This window comes from Giraffa tippelskirchi, chromosome 1, assembly GCF_054371585.1.
Source record: "Giraffa tippelskirchi isolate mGirTip1 chromosome 1, T2T-mGirTip1v1.2.pri, whole genome shotgun sequence".
In the NCBI taxonomy this organism is placed as follows: Eukaryota; Metazoa; Chordata; class Mammalia; order Artiodactyla; family Giraffidae; genus Giraffa; species Giraffa tippelskirchi.
In genome coordinates, this window is record NC_137275.1 from 185508386 (window position 1) to 185531342 (window position 22957).

Genomic DNA, 22957 nt, shown 5'->3' on the forward strand with positions numbered 1-22957 from the left:
CTGGGATTGATATATATACACTGCTATGTATTAAACAGATAACTAATGAGAACTGACTGTATAGTACAGGGAACTCTACTCAATGCTCTGTGGTGACCTAAATATGAAGGAAATTCAAAAAAGAGGGGATATATGTGCATGTATGGCTGATTCACTTTGCTGTACAGCAGATACTAACAAGCAACTATACTCTGATAAAAATTAATAATAATAGGAAAAGGATTGATTGCTTATCTAAAATTCCAACTTAAATGGGAATCCTGTATTTTTATTTGCTGAATTCAGCAACCCCTAGGTAAAGTAAGAGGCTTGGGAGTGGGAAGGGGAGGGGAGGGCAGGAAGAAACCGGCCATCCATAACTCTCTTTGAGAAAAAAAGAGGAACTTAGACAATAATTTAGTTTGTTGCTAACATGTAACATTTTCCCTGGAGTCTCAGCGGATAAGAATCTGCCTGCAATGCAGGAGTCCTGGGTTCGATCCCTGGGTCGGGAAGATCCCCTGGAGAAGGAAACGGAAACCCACTCCCATATTCTTGCCTGGAGAATCCCATGGACAGAGGAGCCTGGCGGGCTATAGCCTGCGGAGTTGCAAAGAGTCAGACACGACTTAGTGACTCAACAACAGCAACAAAAGTGGACTAGCCAGGTGAAGGTTTGGGGCAGAGGCCTCCACCTCACACCCCTTCCCATGGTGACTCAGCAGCCCACCACCTTGGGGTGAAGACCACTAGAACAGGACCCCTCCAACCTCTCATTTGTATATTTGTTTTGTTTTAATGTTCAACATAGTGATATTCAAATAATAATCAAAATACTTGACCACACGGTATTGTAATTTCCATTTTACAGAGGTTCAGAGAAGTTAAGTCTTTTTCTTAAAGTCACATAACTTTAGGGGCTTCCCTGGTGGCTCAGATGGTAAAGAATCTGCCTGCAATGGGGGAGACCTGGGTCTGATCCCTGGGTTGGGAAGATCCCCTAGAAAACCGAATGGTAGCCACTCCAGTGTTCTTAGCTAGAGAATCCCATGGACAGAGAAGCCTGGTGGGCTAAAGTTCGTGGGGTCGAAGAGAGTTGAACACAACCGAGCAACTAACATCAAACTTTAAAAGGCAACTCCAGGATGATAAACCAGTCTTGACCAAATGTCAGACCTCCCTGCTCTCCTCCGTCCTGTGCCCAGGCACCCTGTCACCTGCTAGCTTCCTCCCAGGACTATCCTGAGTGCTGCCCCGTAGAACTTTCTGCAATGACAGAAATGCTTCATATCAGTGCTCCCCCATGTAGGAGCCAGGAGCCCAACACCACCACTGAGCCCTTGAAGCGAAGGAAACGAGTGAGACTGAAAACCACACTCTTCATTCAATTTGCATCTCATCTCTGTCTCTTAGGCCACCCTGTAGGCCTGGATCTGGCATTTCTTGGATGCAGCAGTGGTTCTAAGAAGCTCAGAGTTACAGGGACCCTTGGAAATCACTCTTATCCATTTCATTTCCAAGATGGAGAATTTGAGGGCCAGAGAGCGCAGGGCAGCCAGAGATCTGGTGTTGCTAGTGACAAAGCTAGCACTGGAGAGGAAGGGCAGGGACAGGAAAGGCAAAACTCAGCGGTCTTGGTAACATGCAGGGCAGCCTTAGATGCCCCCACCCCTACCCTCCAGCCCTAACTCGGAACACTCACTAGTGTAAGGAGGAATGTGGAGAAAGCTATATTCTTGAGTCCAGCGGTGATGAATCTATATGATGAATGCAGGGAACTTGAGAGACAGAGGGGAAATCAGCAACATTAACACAAAACCTTGCTGAGTGTGCGCCCCCCATTATCTTGGAATTATAATTACATTGACCCTTAATATCCACATACCCAAGTCATTAGAGCTGGCTTACGGCTTCCCACTGCAATCAGATACTGACTTTTTATTGCACCCTCTGAGAGCACTGTGGAGACAAACACGCCATCAGGGAAATCCCAGATTGTCCTAAGGTCAGCGGCCCCAGTGATCTGCCTCAGGGACAACCAAGCCTAGCCAATCCCCACCCACCTAAGACCACCACTTACTCTTATTCTCTTTGTGTCCTTGCACAAGAGCATCCCACCAAGGCCTGAAGGTGCTGAAATGCAGCCAGGCTCACTCATTAAGCTCCGCACCACAAAACAGGTCTGATTGATTGGTTCAGAGGATCCTGACCTCCAGTAAACACATTCCCTAGAGTCTGGGTGAGACAGATGCTAGGGCTCTCAGCCTGATGGAGAACAGACTGTTATCTTGAATGTACAGGAAAGACCTGAAGCTAGCCCTGGTCGAGGTACTTGTGCACAGGGTGACCTTGGACTGGTCACGTTCCTCTCCTGCAGTTCAGCTTCTTAGCCATAACATGAGAAAGAAAACCTGCCTGCCATCCTCCTAGGAATGCTGCACAAATCAAATGAGCTCAGGTCTTTGCAAGTGTTTCCTAGTCTCTATATCCCGAAAGACAATCAGGCTTTATTAATTATTTGGCTGGCTCTCACCCTTAGGGGACTATGGGAGGCTGAGCTGTCCATCCTCGTGGCCCACCCACCTTGCCCAGGTCCTCACAGGCTGTCATTCGCTGGTCCTCAGTGCACTGCAGCTCTGCAAATCCGATGAGTGCTGGGGAACTCGCAGGAACCATGGCTATCAGCTATCGGGGAAGATACACATCTCTATGATGATTCTTTTGACTTTGAAAGAGTTTGTGCATACATCGTCTCATTTGAACTTCACAACCATTCAGTGATTTGTAGGGAAGACACTATCCTCACTTTGCAGAAAAGGAAACAAACTCAGGGGAGTGAAATGACTGCTTGAATTGCATAAATGTGAATTTGTACGTCTGCAAGTGAAACAGCTGGGACTGGGACTTTATCTCCCCAGTCACGGTATTCATGAGATTTCAGGTCCACTAGACACACAGACATCAAATACTCGTGGAATAACGAGAAAACAAATAAGCGGATAAATAAACAAAAGCTGTCTCTAAGCAGCACCAAATCAGGGGTTCACACAGCAGGAGGACTAGCACATGCTGAGACCCACTGAACAAGTCAAGGTCAGCCTGTGCTTCTGAATCCTGCCCAGCCTCTCTTCTGACCTATCACCAAAGATCTAATTGGTTACATTTATGTCACAGGTTGGAAAATTCTCCAAGCTCCAAGAGGCAAAGTGAAAGGTTGGGTCTGAACAGCCAATCAGTGGGCAAATTTAGATGCAACTCCAACTATTCCAAGTGGCCAGAGCAGGCTTTGGAGCACCATGCACAGAGCTTCAGCTTGGGGTCTCTCTGAAGAGTTCTCAAGTCTGAATCAGTAAGTGAAGTTTTCATATCCCTAAGCAGGATGAAAACTACCCAGTAAAAACATGTGCAGGCCTCCAAACAGATCATATTAAAATCTACCAAGAGGGGCTCAGTTGGGAAGTGAGGGTGAAAAAAAACTCTCAAGTCAGAGTGTTTGTAATGTATTTTCCCTAGAGGACTTGGTACAGAGATAGTTTTAATTAACAGTGCATTTCACTTGAGCTTAGCAGGCAAGTTATTGTACATTCAATAAATACCAGTTAGTTACTAAGAACATATTTACTTCTGACTTAACAACTACAGCAGGTTAGAGACACAGATTTCCATGAAATCACAAGCTGGAGTATTTGTTTGGAACAATCAATTGTTCTTTCCTCAAGATATAATAATTGCCTTGTTGAATCTGGAGAAGCTCTTCTCTTGGTAATTTATGACAAACAAATTTGCCCATTTAGTTACTCTATCCTTTTTGCCCAAAGAAGAAAGAAGATAGGGTAGGGAAGAAGGAGATTCTCAAACTCAGATTCTTGACTTAAGGGAACAACTTGGCCTGGCACCAATTTACTGTAACTTTCTAATCTGGGAAATCTGGACACTAGACCAGGCAGGGAAACCTGGAGAACTGAGTTCTAATAACAATTAATTGTTTAGTGTAAGTATGTCCCATTCAATGTTTGGGACATACTTATGTTAAGTAAGCATTCCTAGCTTATCTGAAATTCAGATTTGACTAGACATTCTATTTTATTTTGCTTTGTTTTCTCATTGTTCCATCTATCAATCGTAGCCCCGATGGGTCCTGATTATACTTAGCAGTATGTGTAAGTCACTATGGACACCATTCCCACTCTTAATCTCACTCAGCTTCTCCACCGCTAAGTCCTATCTTCCAAAGAACAAATGAGGAAACAGAGACCCAGAGAAGCAAAGTGACTTGAGCAAGGTCACCGAGCCAGTTGGTGCCAGAAGCTTGATTTTATGGTCATCATTCATCACCATCATCACCATCCTTTTCTATGATTAACTAGTATCCATTGAATGTTAGTGATATATCAGACCCTTTGCTCAGAAATTCTTCACAATCACACCATGAGATAGATACTTTGTTATGTCTAGTTTTTAGAGCTGAGGTCAGTCACAGTCTCAAATCAGAATCCATGAATTGTTCCCCTGTCAGCCCTTTACTCTTTCCACTTCGACTTTTTTTTTCTCTTTATCTCTTCTGTCCTCATCTAGAAATAAATCTATAGGATCAACATGAATTAAGTCCAATGGAGCCAAACACTCTGGTGAACAGGTAGAAAAATAAGACAAAATGAGAAAGAACGGTGGCAGGGTGGGGGGAATTGCATAGGGGCTGACAGTGCAGCCTAGGGAAATTTACCACCTGTATTTGAATCTGAACATGAATACTCACATGCTGGCAAGAATGGGCAAATTTTGCAATCTTTCTGTGCCTTCCTTTCCTAAACTGCAAAATGGGGATGGTAAATGTTATCAGTAGTGCCTGATGCATAATAAGCACGGTATAAATATTTATTCTTGATGCTAATAAAATAAGGTGCCTGAAACCTGAGAATTGAGCATGTCACAGAGACAACAGGGTCCAGAGAAACCAGAACACAGAGCCAATCATGCTCTGTGGCTAGTAAGTGCCTGCCCTGCCTCATCTTCTCATGAGGCCATTGAGGACATAGGCCAAGTCAGCAAGAGATATTTCCACACATTGTCTATTAAATCTCAAATAACCATGCATAACTTAGGCCAATCTACACGATGCTAAAATTCTAGGATTTTCCAAAGAGTTCTACTTTCAGGTATTTTCTTACATGATGAACACAAATCATGTACAAGCATTCAAAATTTTAACACTGATAAATCCAGATTACTTTTTCTAACCCTGCTTTCCCAGCCAGAAAAAGTACATCAAATTGTAGACAAAAGGTTCTCCCAAAGACCCACCCACCAAAAAAATAAAAAAATATGGTGGCCATACATGTATGTTACCATACCATTGCATGCAGAAATACTAGGTTGCATTAAGATACAAACTCACTTTAAGTCTGATATTAAGTTGTAGCTACTGAAACAAATGGCCTGATCTGTGTTTATTTATTTAGTTAATTATATCAGACTGTGTTCCCAGATGACTGAAAGGCAGCTTCCAAAAGCAGACAAAGTACAGGATATATATTGCAAGCATGGTTAAGTGGCTTCTCTGCAACCCAATGGACTGTAGCCTGCCAGGCTCCTTTGTCCATGGGATTCTCCAGACAAGAATACTGGAGTGTGTTGCCATGCTCTCCTCCAAGGGATTTTCTTGACCCAGGGATCAAACCCACGACTCTTATGTCTCCTGCATTTGTAGGTGGGCAGTATATTATTGGCTATCACTAAAGTAATTTGAATTTCCCAGAGTATAATTAAAAATAAGTAAGAAAACTTAAAGCCAATAATAAGAGGGAAAAGTTAAAATTAAAAGCTATCACAGAAATTACAAATTATCAAAAAGATTCAACGACCAGATGGCTTTAGTGGTGAATTCTATTAGTCAGACTATTATACAAATTGATCCAGAACATAGGCAAAGACTAAAAACTAACTGAGTCATTTTATAAAGTTGGCTTATGCTTTATATCAAAAATGAAAAGGATGGGCCAAAATAGGAAACTACAAACTAATTTCATTTATGAATAGAAATGCTAAATCCCTGAGGAGAATATTAGCATATGGAATTCAATAGTACATTTAAAGAATGATAAACTGCTACCAAGAATGACTCATCCTAGGAAGGCCAGGACAGCTTATTAATAGGAAGCCTATTAATATAAAAAGTACATCAGTAGGCTCAATTAGAAAAGCTTAAAATAATCTCAATGACTGCCCAAAAGTTATTCAATAACAGTTTTGGCTAGAAGCATTTAGAAAACTAGAAATGAAAGGGAATTTCTTAATAAAGACTATCAAGCTTAAACTAACTGCCTTCATCATACCTGCTTTAAGACTGATGGATTAGTTACCTGTTGCCATAATAATGCTATGTAACAAGCGACCCCAAATCTCAGTGCTTTCAGACAACCAGAAATTACTTAACTGGTAAGTCTGAACTCCTACTGAATGGTTCTTCTGATCTTGCCTGGGCTCATTTTTATAAAGAGAACTGGCTGTTTTGTGAGTGATCTTGTGTGGTTTCAACTGGGATAAACAGTGTAACTCAGCTGTGCTACAAGTACATCATTTTCTACCTGGGTACACTTGGCCTATCTTTATCACAAATACGGAAGATGAAACAGTTAGCAGCCACCCTTTTAAAGCTTCTATGCGCTCTATGTTAGCTCACATCCCACGGGCCAAGTCACACAGCCAGGTTCACAGTCAGGGTAGACATGCACCCCAGATTACACGGCGAAGGGCAGAGCTGCAGGGCGGAATGAAGAACTGAGGCCATTTGTCATCCACAACATCAGGCTTCTCAGAAGATCAGCTCTACTGAGTGATAATAGAATTAGGGTTAAAATTTTTTATTTTTACATAAAAAGATATTCCATGATGAAATAAATTCTGAGATGCTCTGGGTGGAGTAATAAATAATGTTAAACAAGTTTCTTTACAACAGGCTGTGTCAAGCTTTCCTGAATGTGTCATGAAAATCTCCAAGTTAAGTTCATAGCCCTTCCCACACCAATTTGAATATAGAATCTTTTGTTTTTCACAGAGCATCTGGAGGATTAAATACTTATAGGACACACTTTGGGAAAAAAAGAAGATATAACAACGAGGTATTATTTCATACTAGTCTGAATGGCTGCAAATAATAAACATTGGAGAGAGTGTGGAGAAAAGGAAACCCTCCTACACTGTTGGTGGGAATGTAGACTGGTACAACCACTATGGAGAACAGTATGAATGTTCCTTAAAAAACTAAAAATTGAGCTACCATGTGATTCAGGAATCCTCCTCCTGGGCATATATCTGGACAAAACGCTAATTCAGAAAGATGCATACGCCCCATTGTTCATAGAAACACTATTTTCAATGGCCAAGACCTGGAAACACCCTAAATGTCTATCAACAGATGAATAGATGATGAAGATCTGGTACATACATACAATGAAACATTACTCAACCATAAAAAGAATGAAATAATGCCATTTGCAGCAACAAGGATGGACTTGTAGATTATCATACTGACTGAAATGTCAGAAAGAGAAAGACAAATACCATATGATATCATTTATATATGGAATCTAAAGAAAATGATACAAGTGAACTTTTTACAAAACAAATAGGCTCAGAGACAGAGAAAACAAACTCATGGTTACCAAAGGGGAAGTGGGGAGGGATACATTAGAAATTTGGGATTAACAGATACACACTACTACATACAAAATAGATAACCGACAAGGACCTACCATATAGCACAGGGAACTCTACTCAGTATCTTGTAATAACCTATAATGGAAAAGAATATATATGAGAATATATGAGTATGTATATGCATATATATACATATTATATATATATAATAGTTATATATATAGCTGACTCACTTTGATTTACATCTGAAAAGTTGTAAATCAACTATACTTCAATTTAAAAAGTGTATATAAACTTTTAAGTGGCACTCATATAACAAAACAAAAATAATAAAACAACAATAATAAAATAATTCCAATAATAAATCTGTAGGATTTACATTAAAAAAACAGCAAAACTTTTCTGAGAGATACAAAGATTTAATTAAATGGAGGCACACTATCTTCCTGAAGGAAAAGAATAAATATTGTAAAGAAGACAGTTCTTTCTAAATTGATTTATAGATTTAACATAACCCCAATGAAAATCTCAATGAGAAAATAATACTCAAGCGTTGGCAAGAATACTGTGGAAACAAACATTTCATAAGCTGGTGGGAATTTAAATTTGCACAATATTTTTAAAAAGCAATTTAGAGCCTTAAAAATGCTCATAACTATTGACCCAGATCTAGAAATATACCTTAAGGAAATGATCAAATGTGACCAAAAATGTGTTTGTATAAATTTTTATTGTGATACTACTTAAAGAAAATTTTTAAAAATTGTCAATAACCTAGATATCCAACAATAGGGGAATTCCTAAATAGAAGTTCAGGCTTTTATATTAGTGAAAATTACATATGATTAAAACCTATGATTTCAGAATTGAATTGGATATGAAAATATTTACAGGGAAGCCTGACGTGCTGCACTCCAAGGTGTTGCAAAGAGTTGGACATGACTGAGTGACTGAACAACAGCAAAACCTATGATTTCAAAATCGAATTGGATATGAAAATGTTTACAAGGTAACTTGATGGGTGGCAGGGAAGCAGGATACCAAGATGTGCTACAATATGAGTCCAACTGGATTACTCATATTCACATAAAAGGAAACCATGAGGCAATAAAATAAAATGTTATTAATTTTCTGTTTCCTAATTTTTATAAAATAAAGATGTAGTATATTTATATTTTTCAAAATTATCTCAATAAACGTTTTAAGAATGAGAAAAATTTTAAAGATCACTAGAAACAATAAATGAGATCAGCCAAGATAATGTTGCAAAATGAAAATCACTGGTGTGTTGGGGATTGGGGATGGGCTATACACAACTGGAAAGATTTATTCCACTAAATAAAAATCAAATTATAAAATACTGTGGTAATAGTTGAAGAGTTGACATACCAATAAATGAAACTCCCCAAAATAGGTCATAAATATATAAGAAGCTAAATGATAATAGTATCATAATTAAATAAGATGTGGTGGTGGTTTAGTCACTAAGTTGCGTCCAACTCTTATGACGCCATGGACTGTAGTCCACCAGGCTCCTCTGTCCATGGGATTTTCCAAGCAAGAATACTGGAGTGGGTTGCTATTGCCTTCTTGGGGGATGTGCCTGACCCAGGAATCGAACCCGGGTCTCTTGCATTGCAGGCAGATTCTTTACCAACTGAGCTATGAAGGAAGCCCATAGGATGTGCTATTCAATAAACGGATTTAGGCAACTTTACCATTTGGAGGAGAAAACACCCTACATAGATAAAATACAGTTTTAAAGACTTAAATTTAAAACACTGCTGTATTTAAAACAGATAACCAAAAAGAACCTGCTGTATAGCACATGGAATTCTGCTCAATGGCAAATAACAGCCTGGATGGATGGGAGGAGAGTTTGGGGAAGAATGGATACATGTATGTGTATGGCTGAGTCCCTTTTCTGTCCACCTGAATCTATCACAACATTGTTAATCATCTCTATCCCAAAATGAAATAAAAAATGAAAAAAAAAATATCGTGAGGCTATCAAAATATATAACAATTTAGGCAACAAATTGAATTGAGGAATGATAAAAATTTTAAAGCATAATCCATGGACTAAATTATCAAAGAAAACAGTGACTGATTTTACTATTTAATGATTAAAAGTTTCTTAACTTCAAAGCAATCAAATAGAAAATTGGAAAGCATCAACACTGGAGGAAAATGTTTGCAACAAATAGAACTGACAAAGGTTTAATCCTTTTATATGTGAAGGACACCTACAGATGCCTCATAGATGGGAAACACACAGCTGACTCTGCAAGGAGGCAGATGTGGGTGGACCCACCACTTCCCTGCTGTGTAATCTCTACAACCCTCAGTTTTCTCACTTGTCAAACTGAGCACAACCATCCAAGAGAGCCATTTTGAGGATTAAATGATTGCTTTGAGTGCTCAATAAATGTCAACTAGAAGCACTTTTATTCATTCAATAAACATTTCTCTGGTATCTACTATGGGTTGGATGCTGTGCCAGGCACTAGGGATAAAAAGGTGCACAAGACAAAGGATTTTACACACATTTGTTGTTGTTGTTATTCAGTCACTCAGGCACATCCAACTCTTTGAGACCCCATGGACTACAGCATGCCAGACCTCCCTGTCCTTCACTGTCTCCAGGAGTTTGCGCAGACTCATGTCCATTGATTCGATGATGCCATCCACAAACAGACACAAACTGGCAAGGACCACAGAATGCAATATGTTACAATGGGATGGAGACAGACTGACATGGGATAAGGAAGTTGGTTCCTCCTAGTCTACAGGAGGCACGGAGGCCTCCTAGAGGTGGTTTTAAGCAGAGTTGTAACAAATGTTAGGCAAGCAAAGGGAATGAAAGATCAACTGAGGGAGAGAGAACAGCACGAGTGAATTCTGGAAGGTGGGTGAAACAGTGTGGAAATGATTCTTCAGTCATGAAAGTGGCCACCACTACAGGAGGGCAGGTGGAGGTGGAAAAAGAGGAAACGGGAAATTAGCAAGGCTTCAGGGGCCGGATTAGGGAGTTGGAACTTCTCACATAAAGGATGACAAGAAGCCCTGAGAGAGTTTTAATTAGAAATGTGGTGTGCATAGATTTACACTCTGAAATGATTGCACTAGTTGCAGTGTGGAGAATGTGTCAAGGTCAGAGGTGGAGGGTCCAGTTTGGAGAACAGATGGCTGGAGAAAGACCATGAGTCTGAGGCAGGACAGAGGCAGTGAGGATGAAATGATGTGGGTAGACTGGAGGGAAATTTAGAAAGCAGAATAAACAGATGTGACGGTTGAATGTGGAAGATGAGTGGCATGGATTTGTCAAGGATGACACTCGGAAATCTGAAAGCCTTCGGAACACGAGTATAACAATTATCAAAATGGCAAAGGTCAGAAAGAGACAATTCAGAAAGAAATACAAATGAGAGCATGAAAGGAGACGCATGAGAAATATTCAATATTAGCTACACAGAGAGAAATGCAAATTTTAAAGAAATATGATTTACCACCTACCAAATTATTTATATGAAATTTATATTCAGGAAAAGTTATTTTAAGGCACATGTTTAGTGTGTATGTTATCTGTCATGTGTGCATGCTAAGTCACTTCAGTTGTGTCCGACTCTTTGCAACCCCAAGGACTGTGGCCCACCAGGCTCCTCTGTCCAGGGAATTCTCCAGGCAAGAACGTTGAGGTTGCCACGCCCTCCTCCAGGAGATCTTCACGACCCAGGGATCAAACCCACGTCTCATGTCTCCTACATTGGCAGGCAGGTTCTTTACCACCTGGGAAGCCCATGTTATCTGGGCATATTGGTAAAGGAGTGGTCATTTATCGTTTCTGCGTTTCTTCTACTTGATGGGTTCACCTAACAAGTCTTGATTGACTGCCCACTATGGACATGTACAGTGGTAAGTGCCCAGACTGCAAAGTCAAATAAGAACCTCTCCTTCCCCCTCTATATGTGGCAGAACCGATCCTGTAATTCGCTGGTTATAGGGTGGTATCACTGAGCAGTTATTAGCACAAGATGCTTAGAGAACAAAGACATACTTGGTAGAAGGGAAGAAATATCAGAAGAGGCTGGAATCAAGGTTTCTTGGATTCTGGAGTTAACATGAAGAAGGATGTTAACCATCCCCTACGGAAACTCATGGAGAGATTTTAAAAATAAGTGAGTCCGCTAAAATCTCTAGTCTAGGGACTTCTTGAAAGGGGGCAAAATCAAGATTCTGGAGAATGATGGAGAGGCTTCTTCAGGGAAGGCATACAGAGGTGTACTGCCATCCAGTGGCAAGACAGGAACTGCAACCCAGTTGTTTTTCATTTCCTCCTTCTAAGCCGTTGCTGAGAAGATGTGAGGACCTTTTATAGAGAGGTAATGACTCAAAGTAAATCAAAGATGGTGGCCAGGAGAAATGGGCTGATGTTTGTTTAAGCTCCTAGGTTAAGACACCACCGTTATTACATATGTACTTTTCTAAGAAGTCCTGGTGTTTGTAACCGAATGCCTCTCTTCTCTTCTCTTCTCTCCCATCCCCATGACTGAAGGACACAAAACCTGGCTTAGGTGTCGGGAGAGCTAAGTAAAGTGGATTGGTCCATGGCACATTCATCTAAGTGGTAAGAGTCCAAAATTTATTTCTTTGTGTTTTAAAAAATGTTACTCCTAATATATTATGATACTGTATCCATTGTTGTGAATTTCCAACTCCAGCTGTTGGTTATAATTTATACCAAATCTTGGAATAACATTATTGAATAGAGACCCAGGACATATTTATCCCACAAATACTTTTTCATGGCTGGTGTTATTTGAAGTCCTAGAGATACGAGCATGAAAAGACTCCTTCTCCTCCTACAACTCAAGAACAACAATAACAAAAAGCTGGATTCAAAAATAGGCAAAGCACTTGAACAGACATGTCTCCAAAGACAGAAGAGCACATGAAGATAGACAAGCACATGAAAGCACATGGCCGTCAAACACGTGAAAAGATGCTCAACGTCACTATTCACCAGGGAAATGCAAATCAAAACTACAGTGCAATATCCCCTCACACCCTTTAGGATGGCGACTATCAGAAAGAAAGAAAATAACAAACGTTGGCAAGAATGTGGAGAAACTGGAATCCTCATGCACTGTTGGTGAGAATGTAAGGTGTTGAAACCATTATGGAAAATAGCATGATGGTTCCTCAAAAAACGAAAAATAGACTTATCAGCAATTACACTTCTGGGTTTGCTCCCAAATAACTGAAAGCAGGGTCTTGAAGAGATATTTGCACTCCCACATTTATAGCTGTTATTCACAATAGCCAAAAGGTGGAAGCAACCCAAGTGTCCATCGGCAAATGAATATATAACCAAATGTGGTATATCCACACAATGAAATATTTACGTTGAAAAGGAATGAAATTCTGACACATGTTACAACATGGATGAACCTTTGAAGACATCAGGCTAAGTAAAGAGCAAGTCGCAAAAGGATAAATCCTGTATTATTCCACTTATCTGAGGTTCCTAGAGGAGTCAAAGTCATAGAGATAAGGAGTAGAGGTGGTTGCCAGGGGCTGGGGGAGGAGGGACTGGGGAGTTTTTGTTTAATGGGTGCAGAGTTTCAGTTTTGAAGCGTGAAGAGTTCTGCAGATTGGTTGCACAGCGTGTGAATCTACTTATCACTGAATTGTAGACTTTAAAATGGTTAAGAGGGTAAAGTCAGAGTTATATAAATTTTACACAGCTTTTAAAAAAATATCTGTTCTCTATCTTCAGGCTGTTTACATTTTTGCACCACTAAGGTGATTTAACACTCCTCAGTATACATCCTTTCATCGCTAGTTAGTTTAGATAATACATCCTCATATAGGTGGAGCTCTTCCGTGTGGGTGCAGCTTTCCTGTTTTTTCTGTCAATGTGATGATTTGAAGCTTCTTTAATTTATAGGTCATAAAAAGCAAAAGTGTTAGATGCTCAGCTGTGTCCAGCCGTTTGTGACCCCATGGATTGTAACCCACCAGGCTCCTCTGTTCATGGAACTCTCCAGGCAGGAATACTGGAGTGGGTGGCCATTCCCTTCTCCAGGGGATCTTCCCAATCCAGGGACTGAACCTGGGTCTTTGGCACTACAGACATATTCTTTACCATCTGAGCCACCAGGGAAACCCACAGGTCAGAAATCAAAAGTTCAATGAAGAAGATTTGTTCAGTGTCAGAAAGCTATTGCAGAGCCCAGGAAGGCCCAATGCCTCCCTCTGGTTTATTTGAAAGCATTATTCCCCTTTTTTTTGTTGTTATCTGGAAGGGACCTTTGATTACAAGGTCCTGCAGCATTCCCACAAGGTCATCAGCTCAGCCAAACACACTGGCAATTAGTGCCCTGCCAAATGGTATGGTCTTACTCCAGAGTCAAGCTCATAAGGGTTCTCCTCCTGGCTCTTCAGTTCAGCTAAAGGCAGGGTGTCTATACAAGAGAATTTTCCATTCTCCAGTCACTGTTAACCTTTCCTTTCAAATGGAATTAAAGAATTCTGCCCCAGCCTTCATAGTGGTGAGAAGGGTGGGGAGCAGGCTCAGGAAAGAACAGTCTTCTTTTTGTAAGTTTCTACACCTACCTGAGCAAGTTGCTTAGAAAGACTTGGAGCTGCTGCATCTTGGAGTTTCTAACAGAAAGAGTCTTTTTTTCTGGTTTGAACAGTGACATCCAGGAGTGGTCCACCCTTAGAGTGCTTGAGTACAGAAAAGATACAGACAGGACAGTGTGAGGGCAGAATAGGCAAAGAAAGAGAGAGGAAAAGAGGGAGGGAAGAAGGGCAAAGGAGAGAGACAGAGAGAGATAGCCTGCATCAGCTTTGGAAATGACCTGATGATTTAAAACTTTCTGTGTCATCTCCATCAGTCTCTCTCTGGGACTTCTCTAAGTGGCTGTGACAATGAGAGGCTGAAAAGCATTGGGGCTGCTCAGTCTGCAGCCTCTCTGGCCAGGCTGACTCCAGATGTTTCAGGCAGATGTGCACCAGGGCCGCCCTGATGGCAGGAGCCCTCCCTGCTGCCTGGTGTCACTTCTTCCTGTTTTGTGTCCTGACATTTGGAACTTAGCCACAGTCAGGTTTATTGGTATTTTGTAGGTCACTTAGATTCTGGTATTTTTAGATTCAACAACAAAAATAGCTTATCCTTCCCTTCTCACCTTGTTCTGCCTGCACTCTGTGTATGACACTATCATGGGGTGTGGAGGAGAAAATAGAATCGGGATCAGGTAAGAGGCCATGGTCCATTAAAGATGCGTTGGCTACAAGGCCCTATGCAAGTAAATCAGCTTCTTGAAGACATAGTGAGTGTGCTGTAAAATGGGCACACTGGTAATATCTGCTCAAAATGTTATTGTAGGAATCAAATGAAGCAATCCATAAATACAATATACATTGCTACACAGTCACTATAGGGGTTAGAGGTGAAAATGTGTGCCTTCATGCCAAATCTGGTCTGCTCCATTCCTTGCTTCTAAACTATGTGAATGTCTTTAAATAGGTGCCTACAGACACCATTTCTCCATGCATTTATCTCACGCCTAGCCTGCTTCACCTGCTTTTGATACAGCTTTATCTAGAAAGTTTGAATTTTAAATCCCTGACATGGGATTTTAAAGGGAAGCCTCATGCAGAATGCAGAACAGGTATCCATGCTGACCCACAGCCTGGTATATCCAGAAATATAATTTTTCAAGATGTCAAGAAAGAGTCCCTTAGTCAGTACAACCTCAGACTCATTAGACTGATGACAGCAATGTAGAAAGAGTGACCAGTTATGAGTTTGCAATGACAAAGAAAATGATCCTGAAGACCAAAACACTCTTTTCAGTATCTCAACAATGACAATTTACTACATACAAAACATCATTACAATTAGAGGCTCCTTGGTCTATATGATGGCAGTGGTTGTGGTAGTTTAAGTCATGTCCATCTCTTTACCACCCCATGGACTGTAGCCTGCCAGGCTCCTCTATCCATGGGATTTCCCAGGCAAGAATACTGGAGTGGGTTGCCATTTCCTTCTCCAGGGGGATCTTCCTGACCCAAGGATCAAACCCACGTCTCCTGCTTGGCAGGTGATTCTTTACCACTGAGCCACCTGGGAAGTGGTCTACATGGTATACTGGCACTAAAATAGAATATCAGTGGTACATACTAGAAATTCCCCAAATAGAACCTAGCATACATAGGGATTTAGTGTCCAATAAAGGTGGCCATCTCCAACCAGTGAGGAAATGATAGATTCATTCCATTAATGAAGTTAGGATAATTTGTTAACTATTTATAAAAATGAGTTGTCTACATTGTACTCCCCACACTATAAACCAACATAAACTTCAAACAGATATTACACTAAAATTTTTTATTAAAAAACATAAAAGAACTAGAACTAGAAGAAAATATAAGTGGATATTTAACTGCTCTCATGAAGAAAAGGCACTTCTAAGCATATAAGTAAAGGAAGAAAGTGTAAGGAAAAAATCATAAGCCTGACTACATACACATGTAAATATTCCTAAAGATGTAAAGATACTGCAAACAAAATTAAGAGGAAACAACAAACTAAAAAGAAAAAAACAAAGGAGCCCAGGGCTAGGGATACCATCATGAACAAATCACATGTGACTGCTATGTCCACAGAGCTTTCAACTCAATGGGCAACACAGACATTGAAGTCAGGACCATCCTCTAAGGAATCATTAAAAATAGTAGTAATTCCTTCTGAAGTCAAAGAATGGAGACTCAAGTCAGATGGGACAGTCAGGGAAGGTCTCTTTGAAAAGTGTTATTTTTGCCAAGAGCTATGAGGCAGGTAGGAGTGAGTGAGATAGACGATCAGGAGATGAAGAATTCAGGCAAAGGGAAGACCTCTGAGTCAGGTGTAGGAGCAGCAAGAAAGACAAAATGTCTGGAGCACACAATTGAGGTGGGAAATTATAAGAGGAGTAATTGAACAGGTAAGATATGCAGGTTGACTTAAGAAATTTGTATATTTAATTGCAGTTACAGAGTTAGTCTTTTAATGCTTCTTATCAATAAGGAAGACAGGCACTCTAATAGGCAAATGGGCAAAGTAGGCAGGTCACTGAAAAGGAAATAGAAACAAATCTGTAGAGATAGATGCTAGGTCAGTGGTTGACTAGGGAACAGTAAGTGAGTGCATATGGGCACAAGTGATGTTTTGGAAGTGATTAAAAAAAATTCTAAAATTGGATTGCTGTGATGGTTGCACAATTCTGTAAATTTAGAAAAATCATTAAATTGTACATTAAATGTGTGCATTTTATGGAATACAAATTATACCTCAATAAAACTAATTTTTAAGTATTCAACCTCTCTAGTAACCAAACAAATGTAAATTAAAACACAATGTCATTTTTTACCTTTCAAATTTGCAAGTAATTTAAGGAATAACAACACTCAGTTCTGGTGAAATGTTGGGAAATGGGCATTTGTAAAATTCTGATAAATTTGGCAATAAGTGTCAAGCCTTGTTAGTTTGTCACATACCTTAGAATTTAATATAGGGAAAGAATAATATGAGTGTAGAAAAAAGGCTCATAAATGAGAATTTTATCACAAAATCATTATTATAAAGATGAAAAATTCAAGGTTGCATGGCAGACAATTGCTTAAATATGCAAGATACAATTCTATCTAACTACGATTATGCTGTGAAAGAATGCATAATTACATGAAGTGGTGATAAATTAAGTTAAAAATTATAAAACTGATTAGCATAGTCCAATTTGGGGGAAATAATATATGTTTATATTGAAAAAGGCTTCAAGGACAGACATCTGTATCATTCATCTATTTCCATAAAATGCTGTATAACAAACTACCCTAAAGCATAAAACCGTAAGCCGTCATTTTTGTGCACTGCTGAGGTGTCTGTCCCTCAGGAGGCAAGGCAATGGGACTGCCAGGCTCTCATCCATATTTCTCTCAAGTTCCTGTGCTATCTGGGATATTTCTTCTTGGCTGAAGCACAAAAGGACAGCCCAATTGCACAGGCACATCTCAAGTCTCTGCTTGCACCTCTTACACTTACATTCCACTGGCCAGAAAGCCAGTCACAGAACCAAAGTCAGTAAAGGGGCAGAGAGGTACTCTTTGCCTATAAGAAGAGATGCTGTAAGTCATGGTGGGGAGGGGAAGAAGTGGAAGTGATAAAGCATTCCACACAGTATCAGAAGTTTAAATGTGATTATCTCAGAGTGGTAGAACTATGGGTTTTGTTTGTATTAGGGTTAGTTACCTATGGTGTATTATCAACTTTTTCTAGGTTTATTTCCTTCTCATGTTACATACTGCTGTGGATTAACAGCAGTTCTGTTTTACACATCTTTTAAGCTCAGTAAAGAAACTTCACTTATCTGAGAAGGACAGTGGAAAAAAGAACAATGAGAGAGATTGAAATGGTTCTTAAAGTCTCTGCAGCGAAGTTGCATGCCCCTTCTGGTCACATTTCATTGGTCAAAAAGCTCATAGAGCCAAGCCCAGTGTCCTCAGGTGGGGAAGCAAATGATCCCACAAAAAAAAGGGACTGCAATTCACATGGCAATGGACATATATGAAGGTGGTGAACAGTGAAAACAGGAGTGCAATATACCATATTTATTAGCATTTCTAGCTTTCTGTAATGGCCATGTAATGCCTTTATTTGCTTCCCTGGTAGCTCAGATGGTAAAGCATCTGCCTGCTATGCAGGAGATCGGATTCAGTCAGTGGGTTGGGAAGATCCCCTGGAGAAGGGAATGGCTACCCACTCAAGTATTCTTGCCTGGAAAAATCCCATGGACAGAGGAGCCTGGCGGGCTACAGTCCATGGGATTGCAAAGAGTTGGACACGACTGAGCGACTCAGTTCAGTTCAGTTCAGTCTCTCAGTCGTGTCCAACTCTTTGTGACCCAACTGCAGCACAACAGGCCTCCCTGTCCATAGCCTCAGCCACATATCTATCACTTGGGGATAGATGATCCAGTCAATGGCATACTAATATTTGAAGTCCATGCTTGTCCTGGACATTTCTTATATGGGCACTGTCGGCATCATTCTCTGTGAGTCTCCTGTTCCTACACTTTCATTTTTTTCTTTTTATTTTTTCATCATTTTCTTTTTCTAACATCTTTTTTTCAACATGCTTACATTTTCATCAAAGTAATAGACAAGTTTAACTGACCTGGGAGGCTTTTTTACATAAACTTACTAAAATCCTTCATGGGTTGATGCTATGTATTACACACAGAAGGCAAACTAACTTGTAAGGTTTTCATGAAGACACTTCATTTTATAAACAATTGAAACACCATCTTATTCAACTCTATACATTCACAGATTTGGGTAAACATAAAGTCAAAAATTCCAGTCCAGAATATTTTATAGCTAAACCATCTACCCGAAGGAAAAGAAAATGATCCCAGCCCCTTTACAAGACGGAAAAGTGCCCTGAGCATAAAATACCTCAAATATCAAATATAAACTGAAATCATTCAATATTGATTCACTTAATGAAAAACTGTGGTGTAGCCACTATGTGAAAAGTCCTGTCTTGGTCTGATAGAGACAGAGGGTAAAGAGCAAACATGGACAGTGGAATACATCCCTGACCTCACAACATTATAATATAGTGATTGAAATAAAAACAATACTGAAATAGAAAATGTAAGCCAAAGTGAACAAATCTAGTTCAAATAAGCCAAAAGAAAATAAGAAAGTGGAACTAGAGGAAGTAAAAGTAGAGAGAGCAGAAAAAAAAAGTGATAATAAAATGAAAGGCCTATGTCCAAATACAAAAATAATTACATTGAGCATAAATGGCCTAAACTCATAAATTGAAAGGTAGAAATTGCCAGAATAGATTTAAAATATAACTTAACTGTGTGCTATCTATAAAAAACTTGTTTCAAATATTTTTATATAAGAAAACCAAAGTAAAACAATGGGAAAGGATATATGATTAAAATACTAATAAGAAAGCTGGAATGGCTATTTGAACATCAAACAAAGTAGATTCAGAGCAAAGATAATTACAAGGGATTAAGAAAGATGTTACATAGTGATAAAATGGCCAACTCACAAAGAAGATATGATAATCCTAAAGGTGCATGCTCTCACCAACAGAGCTTTAAAATATTTCAAAAAATGGTAGGACTAAAAGAAAAAATATAGAAATTCACAATTATAGGAGGAGACTTTAATACTCCTTTCTCATTAATAAATAGAACCAACAGACAGAAAATCAGCAAGGATTAGGAGAACTAAACAGACCACCAACCAACTGAATCTTGACATTCATAGAGCATTCAATTCAACAATACCGGAATACACATTCTTTTTTAAGGCACATGAAAAATTCATCAAGGTAGACCATATTCTGGATCATAAAACAAATCTTAACAAATTAAAATAACTGAAATCAAACAAATTTAGTCCTCTAACCATAAGGAAATGATCTATCAAGTGTGTGGGATGCAGCTGAAGCAGTGCTCAGACAAATCTATGGCATTAAGTACTTATACTAGGAAAGAAGAAAAGTATCAAGTCAATAATCTAAGCTTCTATTTTATGAGAAAGAACAAAACACTCCCTAAGTATGCAAGAGGAAGAAATAGTGAACATAAGATCAGAAAACAATGCAATTGAAAACAAAAACAACAGAGAAAAATGAATGAAATAAAGAAAATCTCATGCTAAACCTCTAGCAAGACTGATAAAAAGAAAAAAAGAAAAGAAAAGACGTATCTTCCTAACGTTAGACTCTACAGACATTAAAAGGATAGTAAGTAAATACGATGCATAATTCTATGGACATTGAGTTGACAAATTGAATACAATGGGCTAATTTCTCAAACAAACTATCCAAACTCACCCAACATGAAGCAGACTACCTGAATAGTTTTATAACTATTAAAGAAATTTAATCTATAATTTAAAAACCTTCTGAAATAGAAAACCCCGGTCCTGGATGGTTTCACTGGCTTACATGCATGCTAGATCTCTTCAGTCATGTCCGACTATGACCTTATGGATGGTAGCCCACCAGGTTTCTCTGTTCGTGGGATTCTCCAGAGAGGAATACTGGAGTGGGTTTCACTGGCAAATCTTACCAAACATTTAAGGATTCACTATTTCTTCTAAAAACTATCAGAGGAAGAGACAACATCTAAACTCATTTTATGAGGTCATCATTATCCTGATTCCAAAATCAGATAAACATAGTACAAAAAAGAAAATTATATATCAGTATCCTTCCTAATGGCATGGCAAACCACTTCACTATTCTTGCCTTGAGAACCCCATGAACAGTATGAAAAGGCAAAAAGATAGGACACTGAAAGATGAACTCCCCAGGTCGGTAGGTGCCCGATATGCTACTGGAGATCAGTGGAGAAATAACTCCAGAAAGAATGATGGGATGGAGCCAAAGCAAAAACTATACCCAGCTGTGGATGTGACTGGTGATAGAAGCAAAATCCGATGCTGTAAAGAGCAATATTGCATAGGAACCTGGAATGTTAGGTCCATGAATCAAGAGTAGCTAAAACAGTTTTGAAAGAAAAGAATAAACTTGGAGGAATCAAACTATGGAATTTTATGACTTATTCTACAGCCACAGTAATCAAGACAACCTAGTATTGATGAAGGAATAGATACATAGATCAATGAAAAAGAAAGAAAGAGTCAAGAAACAGCCCATGAAGATAACTGATTTTTTTTATAAGCATGCAAAAGCCATTCAATGACGAAAGGATCAGTCAGTCAGTCAGTCAGTTCAGTCACTCAGTCATGTCTGACTCTTTGCGATCCCATGGACTGCAGTATGCTAGGCCTCCTTGTCCATCACCAACTCCTGGAGTTTACTCAAACTCGTGTCCAGTGAGTCGATGATGCCATCCAATCATCTCATCCTCTCTCACCCCCTTCTCCTCCCACCTTCAATCTTTCCCAGCATCAGGGTCTTTTCAAATGAGTCAGTTCTTCACATCAGATGGCCAAAGTCTTAAAGTTTCAGCTTCAGCATCAGTCCTTCCAACAAATATTCAGGAAAATAAAGTCTGTCACTGTTTCCCCATCTATTTGCCATGAAGGGATGGGACCAGATGCCATGATCTTAGTTTTCTGAATGTTGAATGTTAAGCCAACTCTTCCACTCTCCTCTTTCACTTTCATCAAGAGGCTCTTTAGTTCTTCTTTGTGAAGATCTTTTTTGTATAGTTCTATGTATTCTTGCCACCTCTTCTTAATATCTTCTGCTTCTGTTAGGTCCATACCATTTCTGTTCTTTATCGAGCCCATCTTTGCATGAAATATTCCCTTGGTATCTCTAATTTTCTTGAAGAGATCTCTAGTCTTTCCCATTCTATTGTTTTCCTCTATTTCTTTGCATTGATCACAGAAGAAGACTTTCATATCTCTCCTTGCTATTCTTTGGAACTCTGCATTCAAATGGATATATATTTCCTTTTCTCCTTTGCCTTTTGCTTCTCTTCTCAGTTATTTGTGAGGCCTCCTTAGACAACCATTTGCCTTTTTGCATTTCTTTTCCATGGGAATGGTCTTGATCCCTGTCTCCTGTACAATGTCAGGAACCTCTGCCCATAGTTCTTCAGGCACTCTGTCTATCAGATCTAATCCTTTGAATCTATTTGTCACTTCCATTGTATAATCTTAAAGTAGTGGTTTTCCCTACTTTCTTCAATTTAAGTCTGAATTTGGCAATAAGGAGTTCATGATCTGAGTCACAGTCAGCTCCTGGTCTTGTTTTTGCTGACTGTATAGAGCTTCTCCATCTTTGACTGCAAACAATATAATCAATCTGATTTCAGTATTGACCATCTGGTGATGTCCATGTGTAGAGTCTTCTCTTGTGTTGTTGGAAGAGGGTGTTTGCTATGACCAGTGCATTCTCTTGGCAAAACTCTATTAGCCTTTGCCCTGCTTCATTCTGTACTCCAAGGCCAAATTTGCCTGTTACTCCAGGTATTTCTTGACTTCCTACTGACAAACATGGTCCACTGGAGAAGGGAATGGCAAACCACTTCAGTATTCTTGCCTTGAGAATTCCATGAACAGTATGAAAGGGCAAAAAGATAGGACACCAAAAGATGAACTCCCCAGGTCGGTAGGTGCTACTGGAGATCAGTGGAGAAATAACTCCAGAAAGAATGAAGAGACAGAGCCAAAGCAAAAACAACACCCAATTGTGGATGTGACTGGTGATGGAAGTAAAGTCCAATGCTGCAAGATCAGTATTGGATAGGAACCTGGAATGTTAGGTCCA

At 39.5% G+C, this 22957-nt stretch overlaps 1 protein-coding gene across 2 annotated transcripts in view; it reads right to left on the reverse strand.

Moving 5' to 3' along the window:
- LOC145538615 (dynein light chain roadblock-type 1-like) overlaps nucleotides 1–22957 on the reverse strand; it is a 518123-nt gene that overhangs the window by 158430 nt on the left and 336736 nt on the right. For both annotated transcript variants that reach the window (XR_014077101.1, XM_081570951.1), the window contains one exon: nucleotides 7731–7770. The gene's annotated coding sequence lies outside the window, so the exon portion shown is untranslated. The remainder of the gene's footprint in view (nucleotides 1–7730; nucleotides 7771–22957) is intronic.